The sequence below is a fragment of the Felis catus genome, chromosome B3 (genome assembly GCF_018350175.1).
Source record: "Felis catus isolate Fca126 chromosome B3, F.catus_Fca126_mat1.0, whole genome shotgun sequence".
In the NCBI taxonomy this organism is placed as follows: domain Eukaryota; kingdom Metazoa; phylum Chordata; class Mammalia; order Carnivora; family Felidae; genus Felis; species Felis catus.
Genome location: NC_058373.1, coordinates 88,811,621 through 88,832,282, shown reverse-complemented (window position 1 = coordinate 88,832,282; position 20,662 = coordinate 88,811,621). Strand labels below are relative to the sequence as shown.

The 20,662-nt window shown below is 34.9% G+C and overlaps 1 pseudogene; it reads left to right on the top strand.

Annotated features, from left to right (window-relative positions):
* The first annotated feature begins 19,606 nt into the window (after positions 1-19,606).
* On the top strand, positions 19,607-20,066 carry LOC101084797 (annotated as a pseudogene).
* Positions 20,067-20,662: the final 596 nt, after the last annotated feature.

Below are 20,662 nucleotides of genomic sequence, written 5' to 3'. Positions count from 1 at the left end.
ATCATTTACAGCATTTCAGCATTTAATAAATGCTAATTTCTCAACCTTTTAACACCAAAAATAAATGAAGAACTAAGATTAAAGTGCTTCTGGTTTATTTTACTATACTTCTCATGTAGAAAAAAAATTATTTCATATATAATTTTAAAAGGCAAAGAGTTTCATTTTATGCTAAAGCACTTATAAAAAAAAGTGTTTCATTACAAAAAAATGCCAGAAGCCATCACAAGACTATCTTAAGTTTCTGTTGAAAATTTTAGGATTTCCTCATACAGTATTTAGTCCTAATGTGAACTAGAATTATGTAGTTTTAAAGCCTGTGAAATAAAACAGTTCACATTAGTGAGTGTGGCAGAAATCTGAAATTTGTTCATCTAACCTCTTATTTGTGGGTCCACAGCTAGAGTAAATTTCCCATAATCCTTTCCAGTTAGCTAGGTTCAGGCTGATCACATGACAAAGTACTAGCCAACACAATGTGAGAACAAACAGCATACACTACTCCCTGGACAGTACCATAAAACCTCCTTCATCTATTCTACGTGACTCTGACCTTCCAGTTAGCTTGATGAAGTTAACCACAAAAATTTTGGAAGCCACACTTTGAAGCTGACACAGCCAAAAAGCCGGAAGGAGTCTGTATCTCTGGATTATTGCATGGACTTTTCATGAATTAGAAATAAACTTTTTTTCCCACCTTTAAGAGGAATAATTGACACATATAATTGCTCATATTTAAAGTGTACAATGTGATGATTTGATATCATATACATTGTGGAAATCTTACCAAGATCAAGATAATGAACATATATGTCACTTCATATAGTTAACTCTTTTTGCACGAGTGTGGTGAGAAAACTTAAGATCTACTCTCACCAAATTTCAGGTATGTAATACCATGTTATTCGCTATTGTTATCATCCTATACATTGGATCCTCAGAGTTTATTTATCTTATATAACTGAAATTTTGTACTCTTTGATCTACATCTCTCCATTTCCCCCAACCTCAGCTCCTGGAAACCATCATTCTGTTTGCTTTTTCTATGAAATTAGTTTATTTTTGTTGATTTGTTTAAGCTTCCACAAATAGTTGATACTGTTCAGTATTTCTTTTTCTCTGGCTTATTTCACTTAGCATTATTCTCTCCAGCAAGATTTACGGCAAGGTTTCCTTCCTTTTTTATGGCTTGAATAACATTCTGTTATACAGTTGATCCTTGAACAATACAAGGTTAGCGGTGCTGATCCCCTACAGCCAAAAATCCATGTATAACTTTTGACTTTCCAAAAACTTAATACTAACAGCCTACTGTTAGCTGGAAGCCTTACTGACAGCACAATTAACCCATATTTCATATTATATGTATTATATACTATATTCTTACAATAAAGCTAGAAAAAAGAAAATATTAAATATAAGTAAAATACATTTATAGTACTGTAAAAAATATGCATATAAGTGAACCCATGCAGTTTAAATCCGTGTTGTTCAAGGATCAACTGTGTGTGTGCATCACATTTTCCCTATTAATTTGGTCTTTGATAATTTATTTTAATAATTATTCATTCATTCATTCTCCAAAAAACATTTTGGTCATTTCTTTATCTTGGGTATTGTGAATAATGCTGCAATGATCATGGGAATGCAGATAACTCTTTGAGATACTGATTTCATTTCCTCCAGATACCTAGGATTGCTGGGGCATATGGTAGTTTTATTTTTAATGTTTTATGGAACCACCATATTGTCTTCCCTAATAGCTATACAAAATTACATTTGCACCAATAGTGTATAAGGGTCCTCTTTTCTCCACAACCTCACCAATAGCATTTGTTATCTCTTCCCTCTTTGATAATGCCATCCTAACAAACATTAAGTCGTATGTCATTATGGTTTTTTCAATTTAAATTTTAGTTAATATACAGTGCAAAATCACATTTTTAAAAAAATTTTAATGTTTATTTATTTTTAAGAGAGAGAGAGAGAGAGAGAGAGAGAGAGAGAGAGAGAGAGGGAGGGAGGGAGGGGGAGGGGCAGATAGAGAAGGAGAGAGAGAATCAATCCCAAGCAGGCTCTGCACTGTGAGCACAAAGCCTGACGCAAGATTCAAACCCACAAAACATGAGATCATGACCTAAGCCAAAGTCAGATGCTCAACTGACTGAACCACCCAGGTGCCCATCTCATTGCGGTTTTAATTTGCATTTCCCTGATGATTAGTGATGTTGAGCAACTTTTGATATCTGTTGACTATTTGTATGTCTTTTTTTAAAAAATGTCTATTCAGGTCCTTTGCTCATTTTTTAATTGGATTATTTGCTTATTGACATTGAAGTGTAGGAGTTGTTTATATGGGATGTTAAGCTCTTATGAGACATATGGTACACAAATATTTTGTTCTATTCTGTATTGTCTTTTCAATTTATTGATTGTTTCCTTTCTGTGCATAAATTCCTTAGTTTGAGGTACTCCTACTTACTAATTTTAGCTATGGTTGTCTGTGCTTTTGATGTTTTATCCAAGTCCATGTTTATCCATGTTTTATTGATCATGACCAAGACCAATGTCAAGGGACTATTTCCCTGTGATTTCTTCTTGGACTTTTTTGTGTGTGTGAGTCATTTAAGATAGGGGTCCAGTTATGTTCTTTTGCATGTGACTATCCAGTTTTCCAACACCTTTTGTTAAAGAGACTATCCTTTGTCCATTATATATTCTTGGTACTTTTGTTGAAGATTAGTTGATAGTGTATGTATTGGTTTATTTCTAGGCTCTTTTCTGTTCCTAAGTATCTTATTCTATATGTCTAGTTTTATTCAGTGTCATATGGTTTTAGTTACTATAGGTTTGTAATAGTTTGAGGTCAGGAAGTAGGAAGGCTTGAGCTTTGTTCTTTCTCAAGATTACTTTAGCTAGTTGGTGTCTTCTGTGGTTCCATAGCAATTTTAGGATCATTTTCTATTTCTGTGAAAAATGGCATTGGAATTTTGATAGGTATTTCATTCAATCTACAGATCATTTAGGGTACATGAACATTTCAACAATATTAATTCTTCCAATCCAAAAACATGGAATATGTGTTTTCTTCACTCTCTTTCATCAATCTCTTATCACTGTACAGGTATTTCACCTTCTTGGTTAAATTTTTCCTAAGTATTTTAATGTTTGTGATGCAATTATCAACAGGATTGCTTTCTTAATTTCTCATATAGTCTGCTGTCAGTATATAGAAACACAACTTATTTTTTTATGTTGATTTTTTTTATCTGGCAAACGTACTGAATTCAGTTATTCTGATTCAGTCTACTTGCTTGCTATTGGTCTGTACAGATTTTCTCTTATTCAAGATTAAGTCTTGGTAAGCTGTATGCTTCCAGGAATTTATACATTCTATGTCATCTAATTTATTGGCATGTAATTGTTCATAGTATAGCCTCTTATGATCTTTTGTATTTCTGTAGTATCAGTTACAATGTCTCCTTATTAATTTATTTTATTTCAGTAATCTTTTCTATTCTTAGTCTGGCTAGAGGTTTGTGCATTTTATCTTTTAAAAAAGCCAACTCTTAGTTTCATTGGTCATTTCTATTATTATTCAAATCTCTATTTCTTTTATTTATGCTCCATTATTTATTATTTCATTTATTCTGTTAAATTTCAGCTTATTTTTCTTCTAGTTCCTTTGAGGTATAATGTTACATTGTTTAGGATCTTTCTTTAGGTCTTTATCAATTTAAACTTTCATCTTACAATGGTTTGTGCTGCATTCCACAAATTTTAGTATGTTATGTTTCTGTTTTTGTTTGTCACAAGGTATTTTTTAAAATACTTATTTATCCTGAGAGTGGGAGTGCAAGCATGGGAGGGGCAGAGAGCAAGGAGACAGAGAGAGAGAGAGAGATTATCAGCACAGAGCCTGACATGGGGCTTGATCCCATGAATTGTGAGATCTTGACCTGAGCAAAATCAAGAGTCAGACACTTAACTGACTGACCCACCCAGGTGTCCCTATCTCAGGATATATTTTTTTAATTTCTTCTTTGATCCAATGTTAAGTTTGTCGATTAACTTATACATATTTATGAATTATCCAGATTTCCTCCTGTTATTGCTTTCTAGTTTCATGCCATTGTGTTTGGAAGATATAAGACTTCAGTTGTCTTAGACTTGTTAATATCTGTTTTGTGACCTAACATATGCTCTATCCCGGTGAATGGTCCATGTATACTTGAGAAGAATGAGTATTTTGTTGCTGTTGAATAAAATGTTCTGTACATGCCCATTTAGGTCCATTTAGTCTAATGTGTAGTCGACTATTATTGATTTTCTGTGTAGATGATATTTCCATTGTTGGAGGTGGGGTATTGAAGTCCTCTACTTTTATTGCATTGCTATCTTTATTGTATTTCTGCCTTTAGATCTGTCAATAATTTTTTAGTATATTTAGGTGCTCTCATATTGGGTGCATATATAATTGTTATATATTCTTAATGAATTGACTCCTTTATCTCTGTATGATGACCTTCTTTGTCTCTTCCTAACCTGCTTTAGTCTATTTTGTCTGGCTTAAGTATAGCAATCCCTGCTTCATTTGGTCACCATTTGCATGCAATATCTTTCTTTATCCCTTTACTTTTGGTCTATAAGTGTCTTTCAACCTTAAGTGACTCTCCTGTAGGCAACATGTAGTTGGGTCTTGTTTTTTTTTTTTTTTTAATTCATTCAGGTACTTTGTCTTTCAATCAGAGAATTTAAGTTATTTACATTTAGAAAAATTATCAATATGTAAGGACTGTCACCACTTCTTAAATTATTTTCTGATTGTTTTGTAGTTCCTTTCTTTTTCTCTTGCTGTCTTTGTGAATTAATGATCTTTTCTGGTGGCATACTTTGATTCTTTACTCTTTATCATGTATGTATCTGTTACAGGTTTTTGATTTGTGATCACCATGAGGTTTTCATATACATCTTATAAGAATTATAACTGTCCAGTTTAAGCTGATAACAACTTTACTGTAATTGCATAGAAATATTTTATGCATTACCTGCCACCCACATTTTATGTTGTTGATGTCACAATTTATGTATTTTTATATTGTATATCTACTAACAAAATATTGTAGTGTTAGTTACTTTTAACACTTTTGTCAAGATCCAAATACATATGTTCAATTACATAAAGGTCATCCCCACTTAGATGTTCATGAACATCTTAATTTCAAATTATTCATGTTAGAAAGGCATAAGTCAGAAGTGGGTGGTATTCTGATTTTTCTAAAATGCTCAGTTTGTGGAGCTGTACCTACAACAGGTGAGAGCAATGTTATACCTCCTCAGTCATTGTATTTTCCATGCCTATTGGCCTGAACAAGTCAGTGATAATTATGCTCTCTATTAGCCATATACTCCCTAGCTGCTGTGTAACTATTGTTATTGGATGTGGTAAAAAGACCCTAACACCAACATACCTAGCACAGTTGTCGTGGTTTTTGTTGTTGTTGTTGTTGTTGTTGTTGTTTGCTTTTTAGAATTTAGTGATGTGTTTTAAAGGTCATAAGATAACAAGACCTACCAAAAAGTAAATGGGAGTGAAATGCTAGGACAAAAATCAAAGAGTTATCCTTTCTCTCTTGTTAACATTCCCTCTATATCCCCTGTCACACAATATGGGTAGAACAAGTATATGTCCTACAAAGATAAATTTTGGCAGGAACATTATATGATGTGGTATTAGGAGCTATGTAAGTTTTGGTCAAAAATAGAAATGCTTCATAAAATCTTGGAATTCAGGTTCTTAGCTAATGAGATTAATATAAATTTCCCAATAACTATATGTCAAATTAATCTTTGCCTTTTTAGAAGTCACTCCATAATCTCAATATATACATCTACTCAAAACACAAAGGGAAATGAGGTTCATGTTGGACAAAAAGATCTAAAGTGTAAATCATCATCTCCTCACATGAATACATGCCCTACTGGACCCATTTATTTTAGCTATTCCTTGACTAGAAACCACTAAGGATATTCTACAGTAAACTATACACAGTACAGTATAAGCTGCTATATTAGTCTAGCAAATATTTCTCAAGAAGTTACTATCAGAAAAGCCATACTAGAGTAGTAATAAAACAAAAACAAATTAAAAAATTGCCTGTATCCTTATAGTATTTCCAATCCAGTGAAAAAGTATGTGATGTATGAATATAGTTTATAAATAAGACTTTATGTAAAGCTTAATACGGATAGCAGAAAATATAAATCATGTAGGAGTTCAGAAGATGGAGAGAGTTAATATAATATCAAAGAGGTGAAATTTAAGTTGGATACAAAGAATACTTATGATTTATATCAGATGAGAGGGAAAGGAAGAATTTTCCAAATAAGTAATAGAAGTGAAGTCATGGATAATGGACATATAAAATTAATTGCTTGCAGAAGAAATCATTTCAAATTAGGATTATGTTATAAAATATCGTAAATGGATAATAAAAGTGTTTGGATTATATCTAATGTGTAATTTATAAAAATCACCCAAGGTTTTTAATCAGAAAGTTGTATTCGAAAATGAAAAGTTTAAAAAACACAGTTTTGGAGAAGGTTTACAAGTCATATTAAGAAACGTTATACCAGTATATCTATTTTAGTCCATTACCTTAGAATTGAATGAAGATCCCCAGATGGTAAGGTATTTGCAACAAACAAGAGCAGTGAGCCATGTGCAACTTAACCATGGAAAAAATGAGTATAATTACTTCCATTTACTATGTCACTTTCCATAACAATCTAAAAGTAGGAACATCTCAAAGGGACATGAGAACAAAAAAATGAAAAACAATGTACAAAACAAGAGATGGGGATTTGGCAAATTGACCAGAACCAAAAGAAGCAGAGTGTTCTGGAATGGCATAAAATAAAAAAGAATCTGGTTCACATGATAAGGCAAGGAAGTGAAGGAAAGAACAACTGTTTAACAATTAAGCAAAATGTAGTTTCACTTTGTTTTTTTTTTTTTAATTCACTAAGTACAAACATGCTTGTATCTCTGGACATTGATATCTTTTGTTTCTCTCCAGGTAGATGAGTTATTTGTAAGTGACTCATTCTTAGACATTTCTGCCAAGAATCTACTCTCATACCAAAAGCACCAATGTTGCTAAAATGCTTTTGGTACGTTGCAGCCAGGCCTGCTATGGGATCTCATGTCATTAGAAATATTAGAGTACCAAAGCTATGTAACTGGCTCAGAAACAAATTGTCTTATATGGAAGCAGAGCCTAAAATAATTGTCATACACTCTTACTATCCATATGAAGCACAGGGAACTTCTGGTTTCTTTCTACCTCCGATTTAACTTTTTTTTTTTTCCTTATTGGGAACAGGCTGCAGTATTTGCATAATCAGAACAGAAATCACCTCTACGAAGAACTAAGAAAGATGAAAGGAATGAAGGATGAAAGGCAGGCCACTCATTTTGTGTCCACTTGTTTAAATTTTTATGTATTATATATCTTTTATTCTGAGTGTTTGCTTCCCATAGTAAGCCAGAGGGAAAGCAGTCTTAAATAGGGACTAGTTGTCTCTTGCAAAGCTTTGCAGTCAGACTACCCCTTTGTAGTCTGGCCTAGCTCAGCTATACGTTCTCACTTGTCAGTGTCAAAGGAAGCACAGACTAACAGCTGACTTTCTTGCTGCCCTATTCATCTGCCTCTCAAAGTAACTTTCTTTCCTAACAAATAAATGGTGCAAGATGCACTGGAATTAGACATGATCTAGGTAGATAAGAGTTAGCTTGAGCTAGTTTCAAAGTATTAGGCTTCTGAAAGGAAAAAAAGAAGACGGCAAACCACAAATTGTTGGGAAAATATGGTGAGAGACAGAGTAAGGCTCCAAGATCATTGAAGGTTAGTTAAGATCTGTTTCTGGAGAGGGATTGTAGTAGACAGCACTAAAAGACATACAATATTCATGGTGTAGAGAACCTTAGACTGTGAAGAGACAGATACATCTGCTTTATATATAATGCAAACTCTTCACTAAATCCAGTGTGACTTGTGCAAATCAGAAAGAAAAACCTACCCATAAAATCTCTTCTCCATTGCCTAATGTACAATAGATTACACTTTACGCTGGTAGTAGAAATCTTGATACTCTATTTAGATCTATTTTTAATCTGAGTCTTTAAGAGGTTTCATGTGCATGGTATTTTATCATGCATTTGAAAGAAGGAAATAAAGTAGCTTTAGCCCCTTGGAAGGAATTCTATCTTGTGATATATGAGAGGCAAATTATATAACCACTGTAAAAGCACCCACATAAGGTCCCCTGATGTCTGTTTTGTCTATATTAACTCATATTTGGGGGACGTGTTCCTTTCTTTTATTCCCTCATTGCATTTGCTTCTAAATTGCTAAATTAAACAAATTATAATTGGGATAATTTAGTGCCTTGTAGTGATATTGTTCATTTGGGAAAAGTGAAAAACAGTTTCAAGTTCTTTATTTAGTATAGTTAGTGAATAAATCATTTGAAAGTTGTATTACTAGAGGATTTTAAGCATTTTTGATCTTATGCTTTAACTGATATTATATATGTTATTTTAAATATGGTTCTACCGATATGCATTGATGCATGCTAACATTGTTTTTTTATGCTTCCTATTGCTTTTTTATTTTCATTCCAGCTAGTTAAATTATAGTGTTAAATTAGTTTCAAGCATACAATATAGTGATTCAACAATTACATATAACACCCAGTGTTCATCTAGATAAGTGCACTCCTTAATCTGCATCAATTATCTCTCTCTCCTTCCCTCCCCTCCACTCTGGTAAAGATCAGTTTGTTCTCTATAGTTAAGAGCCTGTTTCTTGGTTTCTATCTTTTTTCTCTTGTTTGATTTGTTTTTCAAATTCCACATATGAGTGAAATTATATGGCATTTGCCTTTCTCTGACTGGCTTATTTTGCTTAGCATAATACTCTCCAGCTTCATTCATATTATTGCAAATGGTAAGGTTTCATTCCTTTTATATGGCTGAATAATATTCCATCGTGTGTGTGTGTGTGTGTGTGTGTGTGTGTGTATACACTAACTTTTCCAATTTAATATATATATTTCCAATTTATATTGGGATATATATATGTGATATATATCACATGTATATATCACCTCTTCTTTATCCATTCATCTATCAATAGACACTTTAGCTATTGTAAATAATGCTGCAATAAACATAGGGGTGCATGTATCCCTTTGAATTAGTTTTTTTTTTTTTGTATTCTTTGGGTAAATACCCAGTAGTACAATTGCCTTATCATAGGGAATTTCTATTTTTAACTTTATGAGGAATGTCCATACTGTTTTCCACAATGGTTGCACAAGTTTGCATTCCCACCAGCAGTGCAAGAGGGTTCCTTTTTCTCTACACCATCACCAACATCTGTTGTTTCTTATGTTGATTTTAGCTAGAGTGATGACAGGTGTGAGGTGATAAGTCATTGTAGTTTTGATTTGCATTTCCCTAATGCTATGTGATAATGAGCATCTTTTCATGTGTCTGTTGGCCATCTGTATGTCTTCTTAGGAGAAATGTCTGTTCATGTCTTCTGCCCATTTGTAATTGGATTATTTTTGGGAGGATGTTGAGTTTTATAAGTTCCTCATATTTTGGATACTAACCCTTACTGGATATGCCATTTGCAAATATCTTCTCTCATTCTGTAGGTTGCCTTTTAGTTTTGCTGATTGTTTCCTTTGTTGTGCAGAAGGTTTTTATTTTGATGTAGTTCCAATAGTTTATTTTTGTTTTTGTTTCCCTTGCCTCAAGGGCCCTATCTAGAAAAAAGTTGCTATACCTGATGTGAATGAAGTTACTGCCTGTGTTCTCTTAGAGGATTTTTATGGTTTCTGGTCTCACATTTAGGTTTTTGTTTTGAATTTATTTTTGTGTATAGTGTAAGAACGTGATCCACTTTCATTCTTTTGCAGATGCATGTTAGTTAACATTTTAAGATATCTTAATGTTATGCCTAGTCAAACCTGTCAATATGACATACTGATTTTCCTAAGGTCAAGGACAAAGGGCGCTATATATTTAACATTTAATGAAAGCTGTTTCCCTTAGTGTCTACTTCTTTAGAATATTTTTGAGGGAGAAATCTTTTTAAGTGAATTGCTTAAACATGTTTCATTCAGGTCTGGTGACCTATGTCTCATATTTCTAAAAACTTTCAACAATTTTTTCTGCAAATTACATCTTAGTCCCACTGGGATTTGTGTAGCACTACATAGCATGTAACAGAAAATGCATGATGTCTAGGGACCTCCAACCTAAAAGACAAAACTTGAAAATTATGAATCAACTAAATATACTCTTTGATAAAGGCAAGTGTATGTGTACTAAGGACTTACACCTGAGTAATAAAAATCAGGCAGATTCTTGTACTTAGAAGTTCTGAGGCATAGAACAGTCTGAAGAGGCTTTGTGTGATGTAAAGTTTCACAATAAAGTAGATTTGGAAAGTGCCTAGGTACAGTATTACCATATCTGGAAGAGAAATATATATTCCCTCATTTCCCTGTTCACACAATTCTCTCAGCTATTTACAATGTGCAGCATTTTCTAAAAACAGTCTTGGTAAGTGATTTACAAATAAATATTTTAGAACCTCAGATGTATATGTTTTTAATTTTTTTCCCTACCATGTGTAATTTACTAAAGAGAGATCAAGAAAATATACACATATCCATATTTTTCATCTGTCCCTCCCCCTGAAAATCACGTCCAATTGAAAAAAAAAGATTTCAATTCCAATTTGGATCGTATTATTTCCCTTCTTTTTCAAATGAGTCCTTGAATCAACTGTCAGCTATTTGACTTTGCACAAGTGTTTTCCTATTACTTACAATTAAAATATAAAACTATATTTTTAAGGTCATCAAATATTATAAGTCATTTGTCTAAAAATATTTCTAAGATTCTAAATTAAATCGGAAAAGTTATTAGTGTATGAATATTTTATTTTTTCCCATTTTTATAAAGGCAAAGGAAATATAAGTCATATCTTATAAAGCCACTAGGTTTTATTGTGTTTTGTTTTGACTTAATTTGATCAATTTCTTTTGTCTTGTTGCAGAGTCAGGAATGTGTACTAAGGAAATAAGGAGTTTGCTTCTTGATCTGTTCTGCTCAGGCTATAGGAATTCTTTAGTTCAAGAAGAAAGAGATTATCTTTTGCCCTGCATTTGACTTCAGGCTGAAAAAGCACACTTAGTACAGTAATAATACCTAGAATTCCAGCTTTAGTATGTTTCTTGTATTTAAAGTCTATCTTTAGGCTCAAGATATGTGGAAAACTTCTCTCAGATCTATGATGTTCTATTATATAATTTCTTAGGTGTACTTATCTTGCCTCTAAGAATGGATCTCCTCATGTTAACTTGGAAAAATACGAAGACATTGAAAAGATAGAGAAGATGTGTCCATTTAAGGAAGTAACTAGAGCCACCAAATAACACATTTTGTAGTTGTTTTTGTTTTTAGAAAGGTCCTCTTTCTGATATCAGATATTAAATTATCCTTTGAAAATTATGAGACAAGTTTCATATTGTTTTTTTTTCTCCTAGGTTTGACCCAGAGCCCAGGTACAAATGTAGATTCATATTTCCTTGGATTTTTAAACTTCTAAAAGGGAAAGTAATAAATAAATGAAATCTGTTTTATTTGTCAAAGAAATCTTTGTTCAAGAGATGCTTTGAAATTGTTCTCCTTAACTTTAATCTGGTATAGTGTAAAAAGGATGGGCTTGGAACAAGGCAAAATTTATTTTCACCAAACAAATAATTTATTCTAGCTTCACAGTCTTGGGTCAACTGTTTAAACTTACTGAGTCTCATTTTCCTCACCTTTAAAAAGCATCACAGTGATAGCTATCATGCAAACTTCAGGTGAAATCAAATAAAATACTGGAAAGCACCTATCTCTAGCCTGGGAAGAGATAAACACCCCTATATTTCTCAGTGCTCCTGTGAAAAGACATAAGCTCCTAAGACATGGAAAGGTTTATAACTATGCTTTCAATTCCCCTAGAAACATTTTACTCTTCACACACCATGAGAATTAGATCTATAGATAATTGCTCCAACTCAAGAGTGCCAATGCTCTGAATTAGGTCCCTAGGCTAAACCCCAAGGTGAGAGGAAACACCATCTCTCTGTTAACATTTCAAAAATATGAATCTAGAACTTGGAAATAGATCTAGGTTCTAAAGTAGGAGACACCCATGGTTTATAGGACTCTAGGAAAGATGCATTCATGTCTCAAAAGGTTAGAGTGAAAACCTAGAATTCTTTCTATTCCTTGTCAGAATGAAGGGTTGGCTGTCTCTTTCTTATATACAAATGAAGAAAATCTAATGTTCTCTCTTCCTCACCCAAGATAGATTTTGAAATCTGTATGCATAGGACATTTGACCTGGCTTTCATAGACACCCTCCTTGGGTAAAGATCAGAGTGTAGAGAACAATGTGACCATGATTTTCTTTTTAAGTAGATAATAATGTGACTGATTTAGAATGCCTTGTGTGCACCTTCAAGACAAAATTATGAATATATTTTTATAATTATATTCATAATTTTATCATTCATCACATTCAACATAAAATAAAAATGAATTTTAAAAATCCAACAGTGGTCATATCAGTGTTTCAGAACATTTCGCCTAATAAAACAAACAAAAACAGTCTTGGATTCAATCACCAGGTAAAGAGAAGTTCTCAAGTGAGGTCTGCAGTCACATTTTCTTAGAAGGGAAACTTTCTACCTTTGTAAAACATCCACATTGAACTAGTGGTGAGTGGAGACCACAGGTCTTTCATTACCACAAACAGACATGGAGGTAGTATGGACACTCCATATTACTGTCAGGACACACACACACACACACACACACACACACACACACACACACACATACACACAATAGTTCAAAGATATCACCTAAGTGGAGAGAAAACCACTTAATTAGATGCAAGACAAATTAATCAATATTAATTGATTTGACTTAAGAGCATCCAGTAAATGAAAGTCATATCTATCTCTGTGTAGGTTTCTGTCACCTAAATATAGCTTTAAACCTGTCAGTGTTATAGAAGGATGCTCAATGTCATTGGTATTATGTCATTCTTCTAGGTTTCAGGAGTTGGTTTCCCAAGGTCATAAAATCTCATTGCATTAGAAACATAAGCAATCTGGGAGATGGCACAATATAGATCATATTCCCAGAGGCTTAATATGCAAATTATGAGTTATCATAATGACCTTTTAGCTACACCTGTAACTTCCACAATACTGACTGGGAAGCAGACAAGCAGCATGTTTAGCCTATTGCTGACCTTGAGTTAGTTACTCATTCACCAAAGCTCTATTTGAATTCAACACTGGCATTCATACTTGAACTTAGACTAGAAACAGAGACATTGCATGCATACAAAAATGATTAATTTCAGAATTCAATTAACTGATAAACTGTTTCATTGTTCTTTAGGTGTTTTTTCTGTTTCTGGTTTTAAAATTAAGTCCTTTTTAAATAAGTTTTAGTAAAACTGCTTGAATCAACCTTCTAAGACTTGTTCTAATGGTATCTGTTTTTCTTAGCTATTTATAGCAATCATCTGTTTATCTGTACAAAAACAGGTATTGACTACATTCTATGTTTATACTGTGCTAGACACTAGTGGAAGAAACAGGTATAAAAACGATTGTGAGTTTTATAATCTCATTGGGAAAGAAAGCCAGTGCCAAAGGGGTATGGTGCTGAGTATAAATTCTGCAGTTTTTAAAAAGGTGAGATGATTGTAAACCTCCATTGTCAGAGAAAGCTACATAGCAATGGGGGAAAATATTCCCTGTATGCGGGGCAGGGGATGAACTGCCAGGGTAGGATGAAATGGGTGAAGACAGTCCAAAAGTATAAACTTCCACTTATGAAATAATCATGAAGATATAATGTATACCATGATGACTGTAGTTAATAATTCTATATTATATATTTGGAAGTTGCAAAAAAGAACAGATCTTAAAAGTCCTCATCACAAGAAAACAATATGTTATGTAACTATGGTAATAAATTTTAACTAGATTTATTGTAGTGATCATTCCACAGTATATACAAATACTGAATCATGTTGTATATATGAAACTTATGTTATATGTCAATTATACCTAAAAAAAAAAAAAGCATCCCTGTGTAAAGAAAAAAAGTGAAAAGGCAAGAAAGAAAAAATTATATAAGGGCCATTGAGGCAATGGTTCTTCCTGAATCAGATGGTTAACGTCAAAATAAAGTGGCAAGTGGATTTTAAGAATATATGAAGACCAGATTATAGAGCTCTATTAAAGGTAAAGGGGTCTAGAAGAATATTTCAATGATTTAAGCAACTGAGAGTCTGTTGGTGTGATTAAAACTAAATTCTTAAAACAAAAAGCTAACTTCTTACCTCAAAATGAGTGATTTTTTGGTAGTTAGCATAGATTCATATATAACCCCTTTCCATACCCTTTAGGGAAAAGGAGGGGCTCTAGTCCAAGAGAACTACCATTGCTAGTTATTCCCTATGGGTTATAGTTTCTGCTGCTGATAAGGGAGCTTCTAGGGAGGGAGTGACTCTAGCAGTCCACAAGTGCCCAAGGATCCTGGCTGCTTCTGCAGAGAAGAAACAACTCAGCTGCCAAAGGGTTTCAGCAGGTATAACAGCAGCAACACAGACCAAGGGCAGGTCCTGCCGCCTTACTTGGCCCTGAGAGAAGCCCTAAATCCTCTCCATTCACAGGACCGCCCAGCTTCTGGAGCCAGGCTGTAAAAACACAAGTAATAAAATGATCTTATCGAAACTCACTGAAAAACGTATTCCAACACTTGAAACATTGAACTGTTTCCTCTGAGCCAATTTAATGAAAGTGTACCGTCCAACTTTGCATTAAGCCAACAAATTACAAAACTTCTTGTTCCTAGTAAATGGGTTACGGTAAGCATGAGGTTTGGGAGAGAAAAATAGTTCCTGTGATGTTAGGTGCATTGACAGGAATATGGAATAAAGGCAAGCAAGGTATCTGACAAGTAAATTTACCAGTTCTACCTTAGGTATGTTATGCTGAGGTAAGAATGATTTATATAGACCAAAACTTTGTCAATTCATTACTGGAATTCAGAGAGGAGTTGGGTCTAAAAATAAATTATTGAGAAATAGCATGGTGATATTGTTTAAAATCATGACTAGAAAGCCAGTCACAAAGAACTACATATTGTGCAATCCCAATTAAAATAAATGTCCAGAATAGGCAAATCTATGAAAACAGAAAGTAGATTAGTGGTTGCCTAGAGTTTCAAGAAAGAGATGAGACATTGTAGGCTGATGGTTGGGAGTGCACGGTTTATTTTTTGGGTAATGAAAATTTTATAAAAATGATTGTGATAATGAATACGTACCCTGTGAATATGCTAAAAGATACTGACTTGTATATGCTTTATATGGTGATTATATGGTAAGTTATATCTTAATAAAGCTGCTAAAAACAAAATTGTAACTACAGACGAGTTATCAGAAGAATAAAAAAAGAAAATTCAAAGGACTATAAAGACTAAGGAGTAGCTATAATTAAAGGGAAAAATAAAGGACATAAAGAGACAACCAATACATTCAAAAATCTTATTGAGCAAATGTCTAGCTTTGAAGTAAACTGAGTAAAAGGTACATATGCAAGATTTTCCTATGGGAAAAGGAAAATGGCAGCTTTAAGTAGCTACAAAGCTCTGTCCAAATTCTAGAATTGTGATAGATTAGGGGCACTATCTAGTCCACAATTTCTTAGAATAGAGTGGCAGAGGACAAATCCAATCAAATCTTTAGAAGGATGCTTAAAGTCAAGAATGAGAGTGAACAAGAAGCAAATGCCAGGACCAAAGGGTCAAAAGCTGGATTATAACAGTGAAATGGAGTCCAATGTTATATACTCTCCAGAAAGGAGCTGGAAGATAATATAAGGATGCATTCATTAAGTCATATGGTAAATTATTTATTGAACATTATTTATATAATAAAGAACAAAAATTTTAATGTCTTTCCTGATGGAACTAATAGTTGACTAACAAAGGTAGATATTTAATAATCACTGATAAAAATGCAAAGTTCTAACTGGAGGAAGTGTTAAAAACAAGAGTTATCAGGATTCTAAAAGTCCATCATGGGACGACTGTTATCATGGAGACAGAAAAAGCTACATTGAGAAAGTAATGCTTGAATTGCATTTGAGAATAAAATAAATAAAGAGGTATCTGGGGAAAGTATATTGGATACAAAGGATTGAAGAGTGCCTTGTGAATGGGACAAAGAAACTAAGAGTTTCTGGGGCACCTGGGTGGCTCAGTTAAGCATCCGACTTCAGCTTAGGTCATGATCTCATGGTTCGTGAGTTCAAGACCCACGTCAGGCTGTGTGCTGACAACTCAGAGCCTGGAGCCTGTTTCAGATTCTGTGTCTCCCTCTCTTGCTGCCCCAACCCCATTCATGCTCTGTCTCTCTCTCTCAAAAAAAATAAACATTTTTTTAAAAATTAGAAACTAACAGTTTCTTTGGTGGTTACAGACCATGCAGGGTCTTATAAAGTCATATAAAAGAGATTTTCTTTATCCAAAGAACAGTGGGAAGGGTGTCTGGTGGCTCAGTTGGTTAAGTGTCCAACTTCAGCTCAGGTGATGGTCTTGTGGTTCGTGAGTTTGAGCCCCATATCAGGCGGCTGTCAGCCCAGAGTCTGCTTCACATCTTCTGTCTCCCTCCCTCTTTCTCTCTCAAAAATAAATAAACATAAAAACAAAACAAAACAAGAACAATAGGAAATTGTCAAAAGATTTTAAGTGTTGGGAGCATGGCAACATAATCAAATTAACATTTGCAGTATAAAGAACTGAAGAAAGGCTGAGTGAATGTAGATAGGATGGAATGGCATCATCTAGGCAAAAGATCATGGTAGCTTGGATAGGGTGGTAGTGATCATGGGGGAGATGGAGAATAAAGGGGCAATTTCATATAATATTTAAGAGGAAATTTTGGCAGGGCTTCTTTTTTTTTTTTTTTTAAATTTTAACGTTTTTATTTATTTTTGGGACAGAGAGAGACAGAGCATGAACAGGGGAGGGCCAGAGAGAGAGGGAGACACAGAATCGGAAACAGGCTCCAGGTTCCGAGCCATCAGCCCAGAGCCTGACGCGGGGCTCCTGGCTGAAGTCGGACGCTTAACCGACTGTGCCACCCAGGCGCCCCTGGCAGGGCTTCTTAAAGCACTGAATAAAGGGTGACAAAGGAAAAAGGAAAGGGTATCAGGCTTTATCTGGTGCTTTTGGCTTATGCCACCAGATGGTGCCATTCTTTAGATAAGCAACAATGGAAGGAGTGGAATTGGAAGAGAAAGATAACAAGTCCAGCTTTGCATCTCCATATAGGTGGTAGTCAGAGCACTGGATATGGATCAAACCACCAAGGGAATAATGAGTGAAGAATGAGAAAGTTAAAAAACAAAACAAAACAAACAAACAAAAACCAGGATAGGGTGCATGGGTGGGTCAGTCATTAAGCATGGGACTTTTGATTTCAGCTCAGGTCATGATTTCACTTTCTAAGTTAGAGCCTTGCATCTGGCTCCATGTTGACAGCGTGAAGCCTGTTTGGGATTCTCTCTCTCCTTCCCTCCCTGCCCCTCTCTCTCTAAAAATAAATAAACTTAAAAAAAAAAAAAAACCACAGAGATGTACTGAGGTAATATGTAAAGAAGAAAGAGAAGGAATGGATAAAATTCAGAAGGAAAAGGAAGGGGGAGCCCTAACATGGAAACTCAGGAAGGATAGTTTTCAAGGAAAGGGTGACCATCAGTTTCAAGTTATTCTGAAATACTGAGAGATGTTACTATAAACGGCCATCAGGAGGAGCAGCAGAGAGGTCACTGGTGAATTCACTGAGTGCTGTACCAGGGCAGAAAATGGGCAGGAAGCTAGACTGCAATGACATTAAGTGGGAGTGGGATATACTGAGATAATGAAATTCTGAAAAAATACAAATGATAATTCTTAAAACTTCTCTGGTGCTTAAAGGAAGGAGATGAGATGGTAGTGATACGGGTAGGTGGTAAACCAAAGGACTTTAATTCATATGTTGATTTTTAATGGACACAAACATGAAAATATATTTTTTCAATTAGTGGGAAAATAATTCCACTTGAAAAAGAAAAGTTGAGTACAAGATAATGGATAGTGACAATTTCTGAAAGTAAAGACGGGAAGTGAAATGCAAAACACCGGCAAAGAGTTTGATGTTAGCTACAATGCTTTGAATAGCCAGAGCTGGTTAAGATATTTATGAACCTGTGGGTGTGTGGCATGTGAATATAAAAGTCTCATTTAGGGGCGCCCAGGTGGCGCAGTCGGTTAAGCGTCCGACTTCAGCCAGGTCACGATCTCGCGGTCTGTGGGTTCGAGCCCTGCATCAGGCTCTGGGCTGATGGCTCACAGCCTGGAGCCTGTTTCTGATTCTGTGTCTCCCTCTCTCTCTGCCCCTCCCCCGTTCATGCTCTGTCTCTCTCTGTCCCAAAAATAAATAAAAAACGTTGAAAAAAAAAGTTTAAAAAAAAAAGTCTCATTTAATGACAGAGGTTGTGATAGGTAAAATCAGGTAAAGATTTCCTTGTTTAAGGTAAAGGAGTCCTCTGAATGTTTCTAAGCATGGGATATGAGTCAACCACAGAGAAGAGATAGAGGAATGTAATCTCTGTAATTGCTACTCTGTGGAACCTTACCCGCAATAAAGAGATGAAAGGGGAAAGGACTACTGCGCTGCATAAACTCTTTGAAGACTTTTTCTATTTTTTTGGTTTTTGTGTATCTCATCTCCCAAGTCCACAGCTTTCCACATCCGTCTAGTTAATAATGTGTTACATAATTCTAGTAGACCAATATTCCCAAATTGATTTGCTTATTTTGAAAATTAAACATTAACAAGAATATTCAATTCATAGTCCTAGTTAAGATGTATTTATTTTTGCCTATAGTGTTTAGAAGAATCTCCTGAGAACCTAGACAGAGAGAGCTAGAAGTGATCTTTTTTCATAGTCTCTTACTTTTTCCCTGACAAGAACGTAACAAAATTATATACTTCAAAAATTGAACTGTTGATTTACTATAAACCCATTTTAGTATCCCACATAAAATCATTTAGAAACATCCTTTCTACAATGCCCTTATCACGCTATATGGTGCAATAATGAGGCATTTCTCTTTTCTTTACTGGAAATGGCTAAAATAGCATATAATTATGGGAATGTATTATTTTCTAGACTTAAATTGATGCTTTTTGATAGACATACCATACTTTGGGGCATTTGTATTGGACTGGTAAAGACAGGAATATTAAAAGCATTAAAATTAATGAAATACAAGTTAACGAAATAGAAATCTACCTTGGACATAATTCACAATGTCTTTTACACTGTGTCTTAGCCCATTTAGGCTATAAAATACCACAGATTGGGTGGCTTATAAAAACAGAAATATGAGAGCAACATGACTAAGTTTTATTGTGATACTGTGACCCATACCTCACCCTCAACTCTCCATCTGTGAGCAAGACACACTGCAGTGGTAGGAAATACAAAGAGAATGTGAAAGACCACGATCAGAAATGGATGGAACAGCATGTTCAGAGTCTGATCTACAAAACAAGGAAAGATCCCTCCTACACCATTCTCTTCTCCTCCTCCTATACGGGCAATGAGGCCACCTCGCTCTAGTCTCCTTGGTCCTCCTCGCCCTCATCTGATACCAGCCCGCCTTGTGGGGGCCCTTCTGTGATGCCAATGATGGGCCCTCCTCCTCCTGGGATGATGCCAGTGGGAGCTGCTCCTGGAACGAGGCCACCTCTGGGAAGCCACATGCTAATGACACCAGGCCCCCCAGTGATGAGGCCTCCTGCCGTTTCATCATCGTGCCTACTTGGCCAAGAAGGACTCGATCACACAGATAAGGAGAGAGGGGAACTTCTTTCAATCCATTTTGTATCCCTTGTTCTACTTCACCAGATCATGGTGCTATGACTTTGGGTGTTTGCTAACAGCGTGACAAGGAAGACTTGCTCCCTCTTCCTATCAAAGACAGACTAGTTTTGGCAGGGGAATAGATGGATCAGAAAAAAAAAAAAAAAAGCACTTTTCATTTGTACTGTGAAATGTGAAAATAAAACTGTCAACTGTTTTAGTTAAAAACAACACAGAGAAACTTATTTCTCATGTCCTGGAGGCTAGCACTGTCTGAAATCAAGGTGCCACCATGGCCAGGTGAGGGCCTTCTCCAGTCACAATTCTGTCATCGTATGTTGGGCAGAACTGGCAAGCTAGTTCTCCGTGGCTTCCTTTATAAGGACATAATAACATTCATGCAGGCTCTGCCCTCCTGACCTAAACACCTCCCAAAGGCTCTGTACCATCACATTGGGCATTACATTTTCAACACATGAATTTGGAGGTGGGGGGTACATACATTCAGATCATAGCACATTGTAACATATATTTTTACCTATACCAGTTCAAATGTAAACGGCACCATTTGTTGTTTTTTTTTTTA